The sequence below is a fragment of the Pinus tabuliformis genome, chromosome 3_2 (genome assembly GCF_031772625.1).
Source record: "Pinus tabuliformis cultivar Carrire ecotype Pingquan chromosome 3_2, CPIR1, whole genome shotgun sequence".
NCBI classification, from domain to species: domain Eukaryota; kingdom Viridiplantae; phylum Streptophyta; class Pinopsida; order Pinales; family Pinaceae; genus Pinus; species Pinus tabuliformis.
Genome location: NC_142302.1, coordinates 396,562,664 through 396,571,661, shown reverse-complemented (window position 1 = coordinate 396,571,661; position 8,998 = coordinate 396,562,664).

Below are 8,998 nucleotides of genomic sequence, written 5' to 3'. Positions count from 1 at the left end.
TTATTTGTGTATTGTAAAGGAGGTTGCCCCCTCGAAGAGGCTGAATTCTAAGGTGTTCAACTATCTTTTCTATCTTTTTGTGAGCTGGTTTCATAACAATGATCTTCTTGAATGTTTAAGGTTTCATTATGAGAAATTGCTTCAACAAGACTTATAAGCTTTTGTATGTCAGGTTAATATATTGGATTATGGGACAATTCTAATAGAGGTATTGGTACCTTTATCTTACTTAGTTTTTGTTCCAAGTTAAAAAACAAGGCTACATTTCTTCAGACATATTTGACTCATTGAATTTGTTGTTTAGATGGCACGAGATCCTATAAGTTATTCATTTCCAGGTTTATGTCCGGATGATAATCCTAATTTGTCTTCCCATTTTGATGTAAAGGCCCTTGTGTTTTCTTCAATTTTTTAGGACGTGATTTATTTGTATCAATTGCTAGCTTTGAATCAAGTAAAGGCACAAATGTTTTTGTCTAACACCCTCCCTCAGCTGGTATGCCTGGTTCGAGATGTATGTTGTAGGTCCTCCTAACTTTTGCCATTACTCTGTTGGTGATTCACTAATATTGAGAAGAAGGAATTCGGTAATGACCATGTGAATGATAAGTCTCTTTCAATGCTAAAGAGTTTGTGCAATCCACTTCTATGATGTAGAAGGTGGGCTTCTTATATCCTACCCATTTTATGTCTTTGTCTGGAATAAATTCATTAGAAAACTCATCCATTTCGAGGTTCAAGTCCCTTCTAACAAAGGGGTATATCAGTTGATCTTTTGTCATCCTTTATTATTCATTTGTTGAGGATTGAATGGCCTATGAATGAAAGTAGGATTACAAGGTGGTTATGTTTGATTTTTACTTGATCCTTTTGATTTAGGTTGAGCAATCTTATTGGACAAATTCCTAATCAGCCTAGTCATCCCTTCAATATTTTATTCTAATGTATCATTGCTATAGGTCGAGTGACCAGTTTTGTCCTTTACCTTCTTTTTTCTTGTATCCTTATTGCCTTCCTTCTCTTTCTCAATGCCATAGTTCTCATCTCTATTCTCTATCATTCGTAGTTTTCTTGTAGCAGTTAGGTTCCCTTCTATCTCAATCACATCAGGTTCCATAATTTCTGAGGTTCTAGGACTTATTTCTCTCATTGTGACTGGTGAGCTCCAGTATTGTAGCAATAATGCTACAACTCCTGGGGCTTCCTGTCTCTCATTTTATCAACCCGGTAGTTCGTACAAACTTGGAAGTGACGGTGCTATATGCACAAGTACTAGCTCTTGTCGCAGCTGTCACTTGGTCAGCTGGCACAAGTCCGCTAGGGCTCAAGCCAACTTCTATAGGCTCTCAGAAGAAGCTTGCTAAATGATGGACGAAAGCTATTCTCAAAAGAAATCTAATTCTCTTGATAAAAATGAACTGAAAGCAAATCAAAGCATGTAAACCTAGGAAACCCTAATTTGACTAGTCTAACCTCTATGATGCAAATAATGTGAATGAAACTTCTACCAATGCTGTCATTACCTCTAAGAAGTGAAAATGCATAAATCTAAGCTGCTTGCATCTTAAAAGACATGTTTTTGTATTTTTTCTTTAAGTGGATGGAATGATTGGGATTTTATGCTTATTAGGGTTTGGATGTGCAGATGTGATGCAGAACGAAGGAAAGCATGGGAAAGGTTGGGGAGGCTAGGAGAGGTTCCCAGGGATCCTTAGCATCCATCCACAGAGGTTCCTCACGTTCAGAAGCTCAGCAACCGAGTGAGTGGCCTCCTACAGGATGTCTGCAGGGGATCCTACAGGAAACTCAGAGGTTTCTACAGGAAGTCTACAAATTGCTACAGGATGACCTACCGTGGGTGTTTGAAGTGATGGAGGAGTGATGGAATGGTAGGGGGAGATATGTAAGGTAGGGATAAGGCTGGTGATGGCTCAGAAGTGGAGGAATAGGATGGGGAATGAGTGTAGGGAGTAGGTTGGAAGATAGAGGGCTATGTCAACGAAAGGGCTAGAGAATGAAGTTACGTGAGGAGTGGAGGAATTTGGGAGATAACAGAGCGGAGCAGAGGTCGAGGATGTGGTTGCATGCATGATCAAGATGGAGGATGAGGTAATGGAACGAGGGAGAGCAGTGTAAATGAAACAAATGCTTATGACTGTCACCAAGACGAAAATGCATGAACCTAGACTACCTGTGCTATGAACTCAATGAACAGCAATCCAAAACGTGAAGAGGAATGTGCATGAAGCTGTGATGAAGGTGTGTGGTGCAGGTGTGAATTACATGGAAGCATCTAACATAACCGTGACTGTGTTGCAGCAATCATAAAGTAAAGAAATGCGTATTTTTGGTGGTTGGTTATGGACTGCACCCCAATCCCTAACAGAGAGATGGCAGTGAGCCTTTACAACCTTTTTGCTAGAGCTCCAATGATTATATCTATCCTCCTATAAAACTTAAGCAACTGAAACGAATTCACCATAAACTAATCCTATCTAAGCTCATGAAAAAGACTAAGTTAACAACCTATAAATTCGAATTGCATGTGAAAATGAAAACTCAAAGTGCTGAAACGAAATGCAAACAACACTACGACAGAGGGGATCTATGGCTTTCAGGTTGGGCCCTAACCTGAGAGCTATAGTCTCCTTAGTAATTCAGAATGAGATCAAAATCTGCCTTCTTTATTCATAACCAAAAATCAGATGTCATGCCAAATTGGCTTACAAAAAGGAACAAAAACTGAGCTGTGCTCCAAAATTACAATAGTAATGCGAAAGTTTCAACAACCTAACAAAGGCTACGGCCTCTATACTTATGCAAAAACAATGATCCAACAAGTGTCCTTGATTTTAGGAGCTCGGCTGTCCAACTAGAGTTTAACTGCTGATCCTGTAGGACAGTCATAACTACTGTTCCTGTAGAACAGTTGTAACTACTGTTCCTGTAGAACAGCTGGCTGCTTATAAGCTCGGTGGGGATATGGATTGGAGCTTGGAGCTATGGTGGGAATCACGAGGAGGGTCCCAATACTGTGGACATCCTCTCCTAAAAACCAGAAGTGCCACCTCATTGTCTCCTTGTCTCCTTTCTCGTGGTCTTTTCTCACTTTTAATGCAAAAAAACCTGAAAGCATCATGCATTAGTCACGTAGATAATATGTCTACCCTTCTTCCTACAAACAACACGAACAAACTAAGAAATGCATGCATAAGCAATAAAAGATGAATGGTTTGAGCAAGTAGAATAGGCCAAAATGAGCCCAAATTGTAGCAAAATTGGGGCTCATCATCACCCCCCAGCTAAACTATTTGCTCATCCTTGAGCAACTTCGCCCTGGCTCCTCATCTTTGGCCGAGAACTAGAGCCCGGAGCACGCCTTTCCTCCCCTTATTTTGGTGGTTCTGCCTTTGGCGCTTCTTCCTTTCCCGTTTTTGGCGGCCCTGCCTTTGCTGCCCCTGGTGGTGATGAAGGTGATGCTTCCTTCCCCTTCCCTATTTCCTTGAGCCGGGCTTCGGAAGGCGACTGGCCTATTTTTCGTGTCCAGGAAGTTATTTTTGGGCTCCCCTTTTCAGGGGTGGCTGATGTTTTAGAGGGGGTTCTTGCACTGGGTGAAGTAGGGACATTCCCTGAAATGGTTTGGCTGCTGGGTGGAGGCGGTGGCTTGCCCGTGGTCGTCCTCTTGCTTCTCCTGGCTTCAGATGGTAGAGGGGTCTCCCTCTCCCTTTTCTCCTTCGGTTTAGGTGGCGTACTGAGGCCAGCTAATACAGCCACTGCCTCCCTGGCCAGAACATCCACCCTCTGCTCCTTTGATTTTGATTTTGCATGGCTTCCTGTAGAAGCCTGTTTCTCCGTTTTCGGGCTTCCTGTAGAAGCCTGTTTTTGTGCTTTTGTGCTTCCTGTAGAAGCTGTTTTCGGGCTTCCTGTAGAAGCCTGCTTCGCCTTTCCTGTAGTGACGGGTGTCTTCACTTTCGCTTGCTTTGCTGCAGGGGTTTTATCTTTTTGTTTGCTTGTGAGTGCTGGAGAGGTAATTGGGCTGACATGGCCTGCCCCAACTTTGTCCCTTCTGCTCTTTGACCTTATTTCCCTCGCTGACAGGATGGGGGAGTCAGCTTTTTCTTCAGCATCTTTTTCTTCGTGCTGCTGCTCCTGCATGGTAGTCGGGGTACTTGGGCTAGTTTCCTTCTTTTCCTCGGCCACTGCTTCTTGTTCTTCACTACTAGACGACCCCGTTTCTTCCATCAACATTTTTATGTCTCCTTCTCGTGTTAAATTCCGGAAGGATTCCCATGAGAGGGGAACCTTTTGTGAGTGGAGCGCGTCTTCTACAAGAAGCTTGACCAGCCCATGGTGTGCGACTTGATCTAGTATGCCATCTTTGAATTTTGTAGCGCACTCAATCAAGGATTGTAACAGGAAATAAGGAATGCTTAATTTCTGCTCTACAGGAAGATTGATCCGGTGTCTTAATTCGGTGAGTAGCCTGAAATGATATGCATACACGATGCTGTAACGACCCTCACAGGTGATATATTTCATGATTTCCAAGCTGACTTCGTTCCATGGTGGCAACAGGCTTGTCCTTCTCACCCCATTTTTATCCTCTGTGAATTCTTCTTCAGGTGGGAAGAATTCTTTCTTGGCTTGCTGGCTTAGCTTCCGTTCTTCTTTATCCCACGGAAGACCCATAGGAAGCTCAGTGATTCTACTGATAGACTGCGGGGTGATCTTGAGGCTTAGGCCTCTGAAATTGACTGTGGCCAGCACCTTGGATTTTGGCCTCAGGGCCTGCAAGAATTCCTCGGCCACTTCCTCATCGTACCCCTGCAACTTATCACAAAAAGACATCCATTGTGCTCTGGTGAAGAGCTCTACCACTGCCGGGTTTCTCCTTAGTGTAGTTGAATCAGTGGGCTCTCGCCTGATAAACCCACCCGGCATGATGAACACGGTGGTTTTGACCAAAGGTGGCAAATGCAAAGGAAATTCGGTCTTATAGACAGAGCATGCAATGAATTCACAAAACACAGTCTAATTATACTGCTATCCTGTAGAAGCGATAGTATAGGCACAGCAATCCAATATTTTTATGACCAGACTGTGAATAATGACCTTGCCACCTTTGAAAGCCAATTGCGGAAGGAGTTTCAGGGTTACCTTTTTTCTGCCACCTTTCCTTACGTGAGGAATTCACCTTCCTGTAGAACTGCGTTCCTGTAGAGACTGCTTCCTGTAGGACTGCGTTCCTGTAGAAACTGTTCCTGTAGGAGCAGTGCGCAAACTTCGGGGAGGACTGTAGTTGGCCAGCGGTCGAGATGTGTTTCACCGGTGTTCTGGTAGCCGAAAGCTTGGCGTATCAACGTGCCGAGGAAATCAGAAGAGCCACTCGAGTTTTGAAGTGGAGGTTGATGAATACATGCGCATAATCTAGCCGATTAGATTTTGAATCGGCGTAGCTCATGGCGCGGGGGGTGAGCTGTCCTCGCCGGACCGTTGGGCGACGTCACCCATCATTCGCCTGCATATTCACTCACTACCGCATTCATTCCTACAGATCTGCCGCCGCCCTTTTCAGTTAAACTCGTTTCTCGGTTGACGGGACTATCTTCACGTGCGTGCTGCGTGTTTTCTTTGTCGTGGCTGCCACCCGATCATCCGACTATACCATAACTGGCCGACGTGGCCAGTCTACTTGGCCATACGGCTGCTCAACCATTCACTTTTACGCTGTGCAAAACAAATCAAAGTAAAATTCATGCGATTTGATGGAAGGAAGGGTTTAGACGCTTACCTGCATGGCTGCACATGATTTTTCCAGTTTTTCGATGATGGTGAGCGGATCTACCTGCTGCATGCGCACATACATAGACCCGGAGGCTCATGGTTACAAGCTGCTGGCGATGGAGGGATGTTGTGGTTGCATGCGCCCGCGTTACATTGGAGATGGCGGTGTTGTGAACGGTATCCACTCCAGCAGGTTGAACTGTTACAGGATTCCCGCGGGTGTCTCGTAACAGTTCTTCCTCCTTGGGTGCATGCTGCACGACGGAGGATCTGGCCTTTCAATCATGCTTCCGGAGCTTCTGATGCCTGTGGTATAAGATCTCAGTGTTTGTTTATCTTTGAAAATGGCTTTTCCCGCGAGAACTCATTGATCTGTTTTGTTGGTGCAGGGGACTTGGGTGCATGTCGACGAGGATGGTGGAGCAAGGTAACAGCGTCGTGCATGGGCCCAAAAGAGGCTTGCATGCGTCCAAACCAACCCGTAGTCATCAGATCTGTTCATGAAATGCATTCTGGGCTGTTCTGAGCTTCTACAGGAAGTTTCCTGTAGAAATACAGAGCTTCCTGTAGACAGACAGCTCTTCCTGTAGAAATTTGCACCTTCCTGTAGAAATTTGCACCTTCCTGTAGAAAATCGCACCTTCCTGTAGAAAATCTGCGTCTTCCTGTAGGAGACTCAATCTATAATGAAAGTTAACATACCTTGAAGAACATAAGCATTCTTGGAGGAGGTGCTGGTGAGGTGTCCTGGCTGCATGATAAGGACTTTTGGCCTTGAGTTGAGAGGCTTCCTCTCCTCCATAGAAAACCTGCAATCTGCATACAACTTTCACATAAGAAACTTATTGATCTTGTATTTTTCTTTTTGTTTTTTTTCTTCTTTTTTTTTGAAAGATAGCAGGGGCGCCTCAATGAGGTTTTCACCCCTACCACCTGCCTTGAGCACCTCAGAGAGGTTTTCACTCAAGGATCTTTATCTCCTTTTTTCCTTTTTTTTTGAAAGATAGCAGGGGTGCCTCAATGAGGTTTTCACCCCTACCACCTTCCTTGGGCGCCTCAGAAAGGTTTTCACCCAAGGATCTTTATTATTTATTTTTTTTTTTTTTTATTTTTTATTTTTTAGATTCTTCAGGGTGTGCCCAAAGCAGGGGCAGAACCCTTCTCTATGACCAATACAGATTTCTCCATAGTTTTGATAAACTCTTGTCTTGAGGGAGGCTTCCTGTAGATCTTCAATCGATTCCCATTGACAAGCATGGGGATGGCTTCCTCATCAATGGTCCGAATAAGAACAGTTCCATTGTCATGACATTTTTCCACTGAATATGGCCCGAGCCATCTGGTTCTCAGCTTTCCCTTGAAATCTTTGTATCTGGAATCATACAACAAAGCCCAATCTCCCGGCTGAAATTGCTTGTCATGGAGATGTTGGTCATGCCACACCTTCCTCTGAAGTTGAACCACTTCTGAGTGAAGGAGGGCCTGCATGCGGTGCTCATCCAGTCCATTCAGCTGCAATAGCCTTTCTTGCTGTGCATGGCTGAGATCTAGGTCCAGCTGAGCTGCCATCCTCAAGGTGTTGTATTCAAACTCAATGGACAACAGAGCTTTCTTCCCATAGACCAGCTCATATGGTGTGAAACCGGTGGTGGTCTTCCAAGTGGTGTTGTAGACCCATGTGGCCTCAACCAGGCGATCTGCCCAGTCCTTTCTGCTGTTGCTCACCACCTTGGTCAAGATCCCTACTAATGCTCTATTGGTGACTTCCACCTGCCCATTTGCTTGAGGATGATAGGGGGTGGAAGTCCTATGCTTGATCTTGTGATGAGCCAGTAAGTCTTCAACCAAGTTGGATGTGAACTGGCTCCCTTGATCGGTCACCAGCTCTCTTGGGTAGCCAAACTAGTAGAAGATGTTCTCTCTTAAGAACTCGACCACCTTCTCTTCTGTTGCTGCTTTGATTGCTTTAGTCTCTGCCCACTTTGTCAAGTAGTCAGTACACACAATGATGTAGGATCTCTGCCTCGAAGAGGGATTGATTGGACCCACAAAGTCCATGCCCCACTTCTCAAATGGCTCGAGAGTCACTTGAGGTTGGAGAGGCATCTCATCCCTTTGAGTCCGTTTCCCCATTCTTTGGCATTGGTCACACTGACTGACGTATCTTCTGACATCTTGATGAAGTGTGGGCCAATAGTAGCCTGCCTGCAGGATCTTGAAGGCAGTTCTCTTTGCTGCAAAATGCCCTCCACAAGGCCCATCATGACAAGTGAGGAGGATATCAAAGACTTCCTCCTCCCTTACACAACGCCTTAAGATCTGATCGGGGCCAAGCTTGAACAGGTTGCCCCCGATCCAAGTGAATGAGGCACTTTTTCTGATGATTCTCCTCTTCTCTTTTGAAGAGAGGTGCGGAGGGAACTGAGCTGAAACAAGGTAGTTCGCTATATCAGCAAACCATGGAGAGAGTACTGAGATAGCAAACAGATGCTCATCAGGCATCTGGTCATCCACTGTTCCATCCTCATCTGCAGACAAATCCAATCTAGATAAAAAGTCAGCAACAACATTTTCTCTACCTGGTTTATCAACAATGGTTAGATCAAACTGCTGCAATAAAAGTAACCATCTAATAATACGAGCATTCACATCTGGTTTATTCATCAAATATCTAATAGCAGCATGGTCAGTATGTACAAATGTTTGATATCCAGTGATATAATGACGGAACTTGTTTAGTGCATGGACTACAGCTAAGAACTCTTTCTCGGTTACAGTGTAATTCAGTTCAGCTTTGGTCAAGTTCTTGCTAACAAAGTAAATGGCATATGGAAGTTTTTGCTCAATTTGTCCTAAAGCTGCACCTATGGCTTTGTTCGAGGCATCAGTGTGGATGTGGAAAGGTAGGGCCCAGTTTGGACCTCTCAAGATTGGTGCTGACACCAACTTGTCCTTTAACTCATTCAAACTCTTCTGACAATCGTCAGTCCACTTAAACTCCACATCTTTTGCCAATAGGCCAAACAATGGTGAGGCTAACTTGCTGAAGTCCTTAATGAATCTCCTGTAGTACCCCGCTAATCCCAAGAAACTCCTAACATCCCTTACCTTTTGTGGAGGTGGAACCTTCTTGATTAGAGCGATTTTGTTAGGATCCACCTGTAACCCTTGGCGAGAGATGGTATGGCCTAGCACGGTCCCTTCAGTCATTAGG